This window comes from Pelecanus crispus, chromosome 1 (genome assembly GCF_030463565.1).
Source record: "Pelecanus crispus isolate bPelCri1 chromosome 1, bPelCri1.pri, whole genome shotgun sequence".
Taxonomy (NCBI): domain Eukaryota; kingdom Metazoa; phylum Chordata; class Aves; order Pelecaniformes; family Pelecanidae; genus Pelecanus; species Pelecanus crispus.
This window is the reverse complement of record NC_134643.1, coordinates 149252294-149265456: the sequence shown is the minus strand read 5'-3', so window position 1 is coordinate 149265456 and position 13163 is coordinate 149252294.

Here is a 13163-nt window from a genome sequence, read left to right as displayed (position 1 = left end):
AATATTTAACATGCTTTATATTTCTTAACAGTGATTAGATTAATGCCCATATAAATTGATTAAATCTCTGACTGCTTATGTTTTCTCTAACTACTCTGGTAGCACTCTCATTTTGAAACCGTCATCCGAAGTGGAGTCTTCACAGAACAGGAGCAAAATAATCCTCTCCCTAGGATCCAATCACTGCTATGAATATCCCATCATTGTAAAAGCAGCATGAGATGAGTCTTGATGAAATAAGAATACTTTGAGGATGCTCAGTAAAATAAAAACAGCTTATCTGTTGGAAAGAATATAACAATTCAGCCCAAATTACAGGTCTGGACTTTATTTTCTGTTACTGACTTGTACTTGGGGACAAAAATTGTGGGTTTTTTTCTTCATGTTTGTATGGTTCACAGCTCATTAGCAGTAGTCAGGAAATCACAAAATAAGGTAATAAAATGTTCAAACCAGCATCTTGGTCATTTAATGCAATTCGTAAGTAGTTTCAGAATTCTGCAACAGAAGCATGACTAGATTAGATATTGGTTATTTATCACATTTTATGGTCCGTTATGGGAATAAATGGCAACAGTATTCTAAAGGTCAAATGTGAAATGTAAGAGCCAAAACTACCAAACATATTTTCTTGTTGTTGAACATTTTGTTTGTGCTGTGCATATGTTGCCCTAAGGATTTCTTGCTGTCCTTGGAAAGTCAACAAGCAAACAATTTGAAAATGATTAATATTGATTTTACAGAATACAGGTTCTGCTGGAATTATTCTGTCTGCACCAGAAAGTTATATTTATTCTTTTGAACAGAGGACAATTAATATAGTAGAACTGAACCCAGAAATATTGGTCTAAACTATTTCCCTTTTTTAAATTGCTCTAGCTACTTCTGTTCAATTGGTTTTATGAATGTAGCTGAGAATAACTATTGCACTTGGCAATCTCATTGGGAATTCAATCAAAGTTTAGTCTGATGAACACATCAAGGAACAATACACAGCAAGTACTGGGTATTCCTGAGGTTGATGCTGATGCCACTCACTGCACCTTGCGCAGGGTGTGTTCAGCTGCAGCAATACAGATACTGGACTTGGTGCTGTGCGATTGCAGATTGGCTCTAAATTCATTGTCAAGGGGTGTTTTTTGCAAGGAGAGGGGTGTTAAATGAGGGTCAATCTTTTTCCTTGTTCAGGGCAGGAAGTGCAAAACTGAATAGGTGGATGTTCTTTTTCGGTAACTTCCTAGCTGGCAAAGCCCTAGCTCAGCTTTGTATTGACTCAGCTGCTGTTGCCAACAGGTTCTGGTGCCCTAAATGCAAAGCCAGGGCACACAGGGAGAATGGACAAACACTAACAAGAGAGAACCAGGGCTGCAAATAGCTTGCAGCTCTTGCATTAGCCCAAGGGGTGCCAGCAACAAGGATTCACTGTGTGGATATGAAGTCTCTGCGTGGCCACAGGCCCTGGCATGTTTTAGAACAGGCTTCAACTGCCCCAGTCTGAGAGGCTTTGAATGGTATCACAAAATCCTGATGTAGCTTCCCACGAATTTTTTTTTGCCCGCAGGAATACTGATGACCAGCTAACAGCCTAAAGTTTGGTTTGGCTAATTCATTTTTCCATGAAAACTCTTTCAGAAGATAAACAGCTGTTTATAGCTTAATTTAAAGAAGGTTTAGTTCAAACTCTAACATTTCAAGGAAGCTCCTTCATATGCCTCAGGGAATGGGCTCTTGCTAGCAGTACCAACATTCATCAGTTACTTCTGTCATCAGTCAAAGGAAAGGGTGTAGACCCAGTGCTAAGTCAAAGTAAAGAGAATAATCCACCAGCTCAACAAAAAGCTTTTTCTATGGAAATCTATTTTATCTGTGGGGCTTTCCAAAGTAATTGTAGATTTACACAACTTTGCACTGGATCACAGCTCAAGAAGTAAAACTTGCACATGAGCTTATTGCAATTTTACATTGACTATTCAAAAATCATACTTTCTATGAAGGAAGTATCCATCCTCCTTGATTGCTTTCTATCCATTTTTGATCTGTTTCCTTCAGAAAAGATATATAAAGGACAATAGTAATTATATAGTATTTGAAGATAATAATGTAAATAATTCATGTTCTTACAGCTATAAATTCACCAGGAAACAGCTTTTGAACTCTTAGTTTCAAATACCAAAAGTGGAAGACAGTATTCACTGGTTAAAAAAAAAAAAAAGTTTCCACACACAGTGACGATTTCTTGTTTCATACAGCCATTATTTTGTAAAAGCAGAGCACAAATTTATCCACTCCATTCTTCCTCCCATACTCTGATTGCAAGTGTAACACAGCCAGTGAATTTATTGCTAATTTGAAAAGGAATCAGGTTTGTTACCATGTCATCCATCTCTGTCTCTGTCACATACATGCAACCTTTCTCTTTCTATTAATTAGCTCATAAGTTTGCAATGTTATTTTCTACACATCAGGACACTACCAGTGTTTTAAAATATGACATATTAGAATATTCAACATAGTTGAGGAAAAGTGTTATCCACGTATTTGTCTACTGCTTTCAAAAAGAAGAAACAAGATCTTATAAAATGTTAAATAATGACCACACTAAAGTGGAAATTAACAAGAAATTTGATTTCTGCCCAAAGAATTAATTTTTTTGTCAAACCAACAGTATTATCAGCTTGAAACTGGCAATATCTAAAATACCAGAGCACTTCAGGGATATTTCTGAAGACTGATGTGCTGTCTTTTAATTTCTGAGAAATTAGTAGTTAAACACCCTTGAATAATTAAACATTTAAACTTTAATATTATTGTCATGGTTGATAACACCAGATGGCACTGTTACATATTGGTGTCCCAGTTCTTTTTCAGAAAAAATCTTGAACCTTGGGAAGACAGGCTGGAAGTTGCTGTCCATTTTTGCTTTTATGAGTTATGTTGTGGAAAGCACGAGACAGCAGTTATTAAAAAGAAGCTGCACAAGCAGCAATTCACTCTCTGATAACACTTAATTCTTCAGCCAGTGACTTGATCATTGAAATAGGACCACCAGAGATACTGAAAAAGGATTTAGAAGTAGCATTTGTCCATCTCTGTTCCTGGAACATGTATCTCTAAGAGGAAAGTTATAAATAGAATATGTCCACACTGATTCATAATTTCTCCTCCACTACACATTGCTTTTTGCTTGACTAGGTTGACTGTCAGCTTCAGACATTCACCATGCTGAGAGAACAAGGCAAATGCCATCAGTGTATCTCAGGTTGTCTTCAAGCAGAATTGCGCACAATACAGTACGACAAACAGCTGTTTCTCCCAATGTGTCCATCAGCTGAATAAACAGTGAACAGTCAGAATGGGCAGGACTCGGCTGTGCCATGCACCCATGGAAACTGAAGAAAAATGCCATTTAGCTATCATTCATCCAAACAGAGCTTTCTGTTCCTTCAGGGGCTTCTTTCATGAGTATTACTTCTTCCTTGGGATTTTGAGTCACTTCCTCAGGTCTTCTAGGCTTGCTTGACGTGCTGGATCAAGTGCCTGACAGAAACAGACAAAAAGAACTGGACATGACTCACTAAACTCAGTTATTTCCTCAGAAAACAACTGTAATGTGGGAACCTAGTCAAAAGCAAAGCATCTGGTCTAAATCCACACCAAATACTCCAACTTTGCCTCAAGGTGCACTGCTGACTGAGGCATGAAGACAGAAGCAGACACTCACTGTAGCTGACCAAAGAACAAGGCTTCTGTGGATGCTGTGTAAACCCCACACCTCATTTTTAAGCAGAACCTTTCTCAAGTGCTGGGGAAGACTGACTACCCACTGATCTTAAGACCCTATGCAGACAAACCAGGAAACGCACCTGTCTCCAGCAGTGATCTTACCAGCTCTGGTACCTTACCAGATTTCTAGGAGCGGGCTGTGATCTCACTTTCTGGCTGAGTGAGGGAAGCTTCCTGCTCACAGATGAGGCATGAATAAACTGCTTCAAAATTATTTTTCCATTGATCCAGTAGATCTTGCAGCCTGCAACTCTGCTTATCACAGATGTAATTTGGTTTAAGAGAATCTACGGAAATTATGTGTGGCTTTTAGAAGGCTCTCCAAGTTGAACATGATCTTTTCTGAGCAATGAGTTGACAGTATTTTAAACTTGAAACCAGATGACTTTTCTTTTTTTCTTAATAAACATCTCTGATAACACATTGTATGGCAGATTCTTATTTGCAACAGCTGCTGCAAAAAGTCACCTCATGTGATATTTGATAGGTCTACTGGGGAGTTGTCACCACAGGTGGGCTGAAATAATATTAAAAAATTAAAAGAAACTGAAAATTCAGACTTTGGGAAAGCCAGGAAGCAGGTAACTGCCTGACAGCTTGACTTTAGTATGATGTCTCCATTAAAATCTGTTACTTTATCTATCAGAATATCAAGATTGGGCAAACATTTTTACCAGCAGAAAACTGTTGCCACAATCAATTTTTCTGTCTATTCATAAACTAAAGTCATTAATCACTAATGACTTCTAATGACCAATAGCAATCCAAATGCAACTGTTCAGATTGGTACCAACTCTCTTGGTCAAACCTGAGGTAATGGAAGAAGTCAATAATCATTGTATCCCTGGGAAATATGAATCCAAACAACTGCTGCCTATATCTACTCTTCTTCATGTCAGGTTTCTCCAGTGTAACTGGCTGGGTGCCCTAATCTACACACCTATTAGTATAATCCAAAGTAATGATGACCGGTCTTTCCAGGTATCATTAATAGTAACTGCCAGTTGTTGACAAAATAGATCACAGTCTGTATTGCTAGCCTGAAACTTAACAGAAAGACATACCACAGTGATCTGAACTGACCCCGGTTGGTCTGAAATCAAATGTTGATGAGTACTCTAGGGTTACACTGTAAGTAAATAAGGCCACTAAATATATAACAAGCCCCAAATACCATTTTGGCATGGAGATAAAGTAGAGCAGCCAAGTTCTACTGAAGCAGTCTATTGAAGAGGCGTACAAACAGAATTGATTGACTATTTCAGTGAATTTCTCTTTTTAACCAGCAGTTTTCATCCGTTGTCAGAGGAATTTGTTTGAATTGGTACTGATAAAATTTGGGACTCTTAAACTGTCAATAGCAAATCTCTCTTGAAAGATCCTAACTGACAGACTCACATGAATTTGATGTACTTAGAGCATGTTAAAAGCAAAGTCCAGACATTAGGGGATTTAGTCACTGAGCAACATGGCATCCAGTCCAAAAATTTTAAACACCAAGTTTACATATATTTTCATGTCATGCATTCATTTTATGCTCACAGCATAAGCTATTCAGTCTATGTTGCCTTCCACGCCTTTCTTTTAAAGAATCTTTTAAATCTAAAATTCATAGCTTCTCTGTATTCATAATTTGTCAAAACATAGATATTTTCTCAACCAGCTCTTCATCATTTCTAGGCCTGGATACTTCAGTTTAAGCTTCTTCCCTAATAAGGAAGACAGCAGCAGGTGTTCTGATGAAAGGCAGCCCAAACACCAGTTTATATTTTATGACTGATGCGCTTTTACCAGAACGGCCTGTTTGCAAGATCTTCTTGATCATTTTCACCTCAGAAGGAGGTAAAAACTCCTGGCCATTTCAGCTACAAGATTAGCAGTTTGGTGGTAGTGGTGTTTGACAGACACATTATCATGATATAACCACATCAGTCATATCCTGAGGGCTGGAATCAAGGTAGAGTAGACAAATTATTTTGTCAGATCAAAAAAGTTACTGTCTTCAAAGTGGTTTATTTTAGTTTTATTTGATACTGTAATACTGTTATTTTGCTCGTATGTCAACATTGCCAGTCAGAGATATATAAGACATTAGGTTCTTGCAATCATATTTCCAGTAGACAACTAGGGGTGGTAGAACTGGAGATACTGTGAATGTAATTAATTTTATTAGCAAATAAATATTAGTCATGGAATACATATTATTAACTACCATGCTGGGAATTCATCCTTTCAGGAATTTCAACACAGTATTAGAACAATATTGCCCAAAGAGCAATGATAACTAGTGGCCAAGGCAAAGAAAAAATACCTCTATTGCTCAGAGCAAAAACTCAATGCAGTGCAAAACACAGCCGTCTTGGTAAGTTCTTATTAAGTACTTGGAAGAATATTTTATTTTCATAGGACTTTTACATGCAACTGGTATTTAGTTCATGTAATGGGCTTAAACCAAAATCCAACTGAAAAAAAAATCTTTTTATTCTTGAGTCAACTCAACAAATTAATATACCTGTTGTATCTATAAAGATACTCCATAAAATGCTGGCTACACAATCCAAAAGTAAATGATTAATCAGAACTGAGTAGAAGGAAAGGGCACTTTTTAGACTCTCACCTTTCTAGACTCTAGACTTCCAAGCAAGTGAAATGTACACCAGTCATATCCATTTCTTTCTAGTGAAAGTTCTTTGGGAAAAATGGTGTGAAACACTGTGGAAATTAGTTTTCTTGTATTTGGAAAAAAAGGTATAAAATGATGTTTTAGTATTTACATAATGTCTTTCTTATTTTGACAGTGAAAATTCCATTAATCCATTAAATACAATGCGTGGTCAACTGGTTTTGGTTTAACCTGAAATGATCCTTTTCTCAAGAAGATGTTAATTCCTGGTCTTGTATCTGTTTTCACTCTGTTCTGGTGTTTGTTTAATTTTAATACTTTGTGGATACATGTGGTAATCTGCCTTTTGCTCCTTCCAACAATGCAATAATTTACACCTTTTTTTTTTTTTTCTTGAGAATTTCTAGGCTATCCTTGACCAAAAAAATTGTGGTTAATAAAATGAGCTCTTGGTTTCTCGTTTGGGAACAGTATATATTTTTTCATTCTTTATCATGCTTCCTGTCTCTTCAAAGAAAAGTTAACCTTGAGATATTCTTGGATTCCAGATCGTATTTTCCTTCCCCAAACTTCTCTGCATTTACATGCAGAACTACTTAATGAAGTCATCCAGATCCTATCATGTGAAGAAAAATAGGTAAGTGCAAATTTAACATCTTTACTAACTTACTAGCAATATAGGTCTGCAGGGAGAATGCCAAAAAGCTTTTTTTCTCCAACAGATTGTTTAAGCCCATTCCTCCACATTCTTCTTCCTTAGAGCCTAGGGTTTATCCCTAGACAATGACCTCTTTCAACACTCAAGCTATTCTTGTGTTGAATATTGCAAATATGGTTTGTGTAGTCACAGCTACTAGTAATCCCTTTGGATGAATAATTCTCCATAAGCCATGATATTACCATGATCACCCAGAAAGAAAGACTTGAATGGTCTCCCTGCAGGTGGAGGGAAGGTGGCCTGCTGAAAGACATGCAAGGTTTTTGCAGCAAGACTAGTGGCTCTCTCCACTTTTACTCCAGCCCATCTTTCTATACCGGATCTGCCTCATGTTTTTGCTTCATGATCCAAACCTCCTCCCAGTCGATGGCTTCTTCCCTACATTTATGTCCATATCTTGCCATGTGCTCCTAGTCTCTGCTTTGCCTCTTTTCTGAACTTTGCTTCAAGTCTCTGCACCACTTCTGCCTTGACTTTCTGCTCTTAACACCACATAGGACTGTTGCTTTGTCTGAGTGCTAAAACTATCAATTTAAAAGCTTTCTTGTGGAAAAATCCTGTCATTTGGTAGAATCATCACATAAATCTGTGAGTATGTTTTGGCTGTCCATCTCTATTTATTTCCAGAAAGAGATTTAAAAAATACTTGGCCTACCTTTCTTCGGTTTAGTTTGCACATTGTAGCTTCAAGAAAATAAAAATATTTAGATGAAATTTATATACAGTCATATATGTATAATTTAAACAAACTTACACAGGATGGCTCCACTGAGCCACTACAGCTCTCATTGGCAGTCCTATCATCATCCTTTTTAGATACGGATCTGTTTTATCTTTTCATCATAATTTTGCCTGAAGAATTTTTTTTTTTTTCTTCAGAGGAGTAGTTCTTGCCAAATCTAATACAAAACCAACAAATAGAAATGCTGTATATGTCTGTGAAATCTAATCTGCAGCAAAATTTTTCAGGCAAAGAAGCAGTCCAATGCAATGGCAATTTATTTTTTTAAACCCATTCCTAACACCCTGAAAAGTACATTCTTAAGTAAAACAAAATACCTTTTTTTCCCAACATTTGTAACTAGAATCTGTGTAGTGATGAACCACTGCAACATCTCTGATGAAAATCTAAACAAGTCCACCTATGGAGGAAGATTATGTTTTTTGCATTATTAACATGCACATTCAGTTTAACATTTTTGTCATCAAATCTAATCCTGTGAAGAAAATCAGTCACTGTATCAGTCTTCATAAATGTTCTTCGCACCTAACATATGACTCGCTCACATGCCCCCATTAAAAATCAGAAGGTTTTGTTTTCAAAGGGAAAGGAAGTATGTACAAATGTGATTCACTAACAGTTCCTGAGAGAGAAAATAAATGCCCCAGGCTATTTCATCTTTCCCCAGCAGAGTTAATTAAGAAATAACTCAAGTGCACAAGTGGTAGTATGGTATTAAGGAAAAATTCACTTTATACAGATGTGTAAAAAATATATCTCTATATTATATATACTCTTTGGGAAAAGAACAGTAAATTTAGTGTTTGTAAAATACTCAGCCATGGAGAATAAAGACTCCATAATCAGACATAGGCAAAGTGTTCCTGTGGCAGCTCAACCTTCCCTGATATTAGTTAGCTTTCCCTGCAGCTGGGAAATTACATCAAGGGATTAAGGGGCACCCTGACATTCAAATTTTTTTGGTGAACCAATGCTGAAGATGCCTGGTGTTGCAGTGTTTCATTAACGTGGGTATCATCTGCCTATTCACTAGGGTTTGGACAGACCCCACCAACAATTCCTATACAAGCTACTGAATACCTAACAAATAGCTAGCAAAACTATTCAGTCTAGGCCTACCATGTCAAACAGATACTTGGATACGTGTGCATGCAGTGAGAGAACGAGCAGTACAAATCTAGGGGAACCGTTACGTGGTTGTTACACACTGGCAGTGTTGTCAGGCAGAGTTCACTGGAGACCTGCCTCTTGTCTGACAGTTCTAAAAATGTAAAATATTAATTGAACAAAAATTCACTTTTCTTGCCAGTTCACCCTAGAAAGCATTCATCCAAGAGGCGCTCTTTTGATGTCTGCATTTTTGCTAATGCCTGCGCTGTATCCAATACTCCTTTTTTTGGGGAAAAGGTGGTTAACACTGTCGTACTAGCTGGAAAACAAATCTTTCTATGCACATGGTTAATTCTAGTCCTGAGAACTGGCAGTAATTACATCAGTGCTAATAATTCACCTCTTACGATGAAAACTAATATTTCTTGTCTGACTATTCCCTGCGTTTCTCTGTTTGCCTCTCCACCCTTCCCAATGTTGCACTGTTAGCACCACAGAAGCATCGGCATCAGCTGGCCACTGCTACCTTTGGCTGCCTCCCCCTCCCTTTTCATGACCAGACTGTGGGAGTCGTTCCGTAAGTGTTCCTCTAGGATCTGAATTGCCAGACCTCACGTACCACGTACATCAAAGGCTGCTAGAGCAGTCAGTACGGCATTAGTAGCTGCATTGCAGCTCACAGTGTTTTGCAGAATGGAGCAGGCAATCAAACGTGGAAAGGGACTGAATTTTGGACAAAAGCTCTCTGTTTTCGGTCTGCCTCAGGGAAGGCTGAAAAAGGAAGGTAGAGTTTTCATTTAGAAAGACCTTGGCAACTCATTTCTGTCAAATTTCTGTCACAATGTGACATTTCTGTCACATTTTCACTTCTATTTTTTACTTATTTTAAGATTCTTTAAATACATCTAAAACTAAATGCCTTCATAAGAAAAAAAAATTAAATAAACACATTTCATAGATTTAAACAGAGATAAAGACTACTCCTGCTCTTACTGATGTCTCCGAGGACAGTGTGAAACAGATATTTCACAGTCTAAAAAGGCACAGTAAGACTCGACAATGATCTTGTGGCAATACAGAACACTAATCTGAGACACAAGAGACCATGAAGTGTATCTGCAATAAATGGAAAATGAAAAAGTAAGGCAAGGACAAATATATCCATAAAGATTTAACAGCATTATTATTAGCATTAGGAGCTGTTAGCTTAATGAAATTGCTATTAGTTTTGCCAACCAAATACAGTATCCCTGCAGGAGTTACTGTAAGCAACGCCACTGGAATCTCTGAGCAACAATGGATTAATTACCAAAGCTGTTCTTTTTTCTTTTTCTTTTTTTCCCCCTAATAACCAGACTTTTCCTTGTCGGTCTCATTAGAGAGGGTATTAGTCTTGTAGCTTTATCATCTCTAATAGACAAAAAAGGGCAGACAGAGTAAGGTGGCGCTTTGACATCAGTTATTCCCTCACAGTCCACAGGGGCATGTAGTACATCCTTGCTCATAATTTGAAAGGAGAACAAAGTGTCTGAGTTTTTAACCTAGCCACCATTCACTCTGACTTTTTTTTTTTTGCCAGAATGCGGAGGATGCTGGGGTTCCTGCCTCTGGCGCAGGCAGCAACAAGTTTATTGGCCTCAGACGTGGTTCAGAAGAAATAATTTCAACACCACCTTGCTGAGTACTTACCGTACCTAAAGAGTATGACAGAGCTGCCCTTGCCAAGTGCCACTCAGTAGGAGTGGCCCTCGTCCCTCATTACTATTCTTGCTTTTCAGTCAGCCCCAAGGAATGCTGCTGGTGGTGAGGTGCCCCTGCCTGGGTCTCCAGCCCCTGGAGATGTCCTGTCTATCCCCACTGCCAGCAGTGCCAGTCCTAGGCCATGGCCTGAAATCTGGCCTAGCTGTGCATGGCCCTTTCCCATTCCAGATGTTAGCAAGTGCTGCATTTGAATTGCCAAGGGCAAGCCTGTCCTACATCTGCTTTGCCTTTCTGCCATCTACCAAAGGGCTGCGTGTCATCTCTTTTCACCTCTCCATTTGGCAAATCAGTTCTCATTCAACAGCATAGAGTTCAGAGTGCTTTGGTCTGCCTAAATTCATGTTTGGTTGGAGACATGTCAAACATGAGTAGCGCTCACTATCACCATATCTGTTCTGCCCAAAATATACAGGGCACAACAGCCTTAAATGAAAGGGTCTGGAACATTCCTTTCTAAAATGTTGACTATAAAGAAAATTTAGCTACTTAAGTGTGAGATTAAAGGCACTTTCATACAGATTAGATGTAACTCAATTTGTCATTTGTACTCAAGGAGATTTCTCTTCAGTATTTAGATCAAACCTTCACTTCTGAGTAACAGGAATTTTTTAGAACATCTGACAGAAGTGTCATCTCATTCTGATCAAAGAAAATGCAGAAAAGTTAAATCAGACTTAAACTCCTTATAATTCAAAATGAATAATTTGACTTTGATTACTCCTTCTTTATTAATTATGTTTTTTTATTAGTTAATGCCCTAGATATCTGTTTCAGTTATGTTTGCCCTCCATACCTGTCATACCCACAAGATAGTAGTACATAATATATCTAGCGCATAGGCATGCTTGAAGGAACAGTGTGTAATCTGTTTCAATTAAATCTCCATGTTTGTGTTTAGATATCACTGTGTACAGGGTCTGGCTGTTAACTTTCTTCCCAGCAGCTTAGTATGGTGCTGTATTTTGGATTTGTGACAAAAACAGTGTTGGTAACACAGGGATGTTTTAGCTATTGCTGAGCAGTATTTGCACAGAGCCAAAGTCTTTTCTGCTTCTCACCCCACCCCACCAGAGAGGAGGCTGGGGGTGCACAACAAGTTGGGAGGGGACACAGCTGGGACAGCTGACCCCAACTGACCAAAGGGATATCCCATACTATATGATGTTATGTTCATCAATAAAGTTTTGGGAAAGCAGGAGGAAGGGGGGATGCTGGGAGTTGTCTTCCCAAGTAGCTGTTACGTGTGATGAAGCCTGGCTTTCCTGGGGATGGTTGAACACCTGCCTGCTGAGAACATATGTGAATGAATTCCTTATTTTACTTTTCTTGTGCATGCAGCTTTTGCTTTACCTGTCTTTATGTCAACACATGAGTTTTCTCACTTTTACCCCTCTGATTCTCTCCCCCATCCCACTGTGGGGGAGTGAGCAAATGGCTGGGTGGGGCTGAGCTCCCAACCAGGATTAAACCATGACTCACTATGGCATTAAAAACCTTTATTAAAGTGTATTTGATTTTTATGTTGATTTGTGGTGGGCCTAACTTTAAAAATCCTTTTTTCATGTATTCATGCACCCTTACACACATTATGGGACTTGCAAGACCCTGTTTTTTTTTTCTGGTGATGCAGTCCTGTAGGATACAAGGCTTGTAAAAAAGAAGGATGAAATTTGCCTGAGCTCATGACTTCCAAGGAATTTTACTGCTTTAGAGGTCTATGTTTAGAAAAGAGACAGAGGAACCTCACCGCAGACACTCAATATCCAATTTTTTTAATGACTCCAGGTCAGAGTCCCCCAACAGCAGCACACAATGAGCAGTCAAAAAGTGTTACAAACACTTCTTAAGCACAAATATCTGTGTCAATAAGTAACCATAAAACCTTTCAAGAATAGTGACAACTGGGGCAAACAAGGTACCAGACAATATTCCTGAGTGGTGCCCCAACTCCTCGTAACATTTCTGTGTGTAAATCGTCTGCAAGAACAGGTCTGCATTCAACTGAACAGCAGTCACAGTGGTCCCATTCAGTATTTACCTATCATGCTATCCTGCTAATTGGACCTTGTCTGAGGTAGGCTTATTCCTAACAATTTAGTACTACAAACATCAATAAAATCACTTAATTATAACTTACTTTCTTCAAGCATAGCTTAGACTCAAGACTTTAATTTTTTTTAACAGAAGTTGAAATCACTTAGCTGTTAAAATTTCATTGTTGAAATCACTTCACTCTAATTTCATTATGGAGATGAAAAGACTGAAACAGGTGGTCATTCCCTTAGAGGACTAATTTTCATTTATGAGTGAGTTGGCAATATGTGTGGCTTGTAAAATAATTCTGCACATATAAAACACTTGTTTTGGGGAAGGACAAACAGTGTTTTACACATAATGAAAAATAGAAAATAAAAAAGATGTTGAAT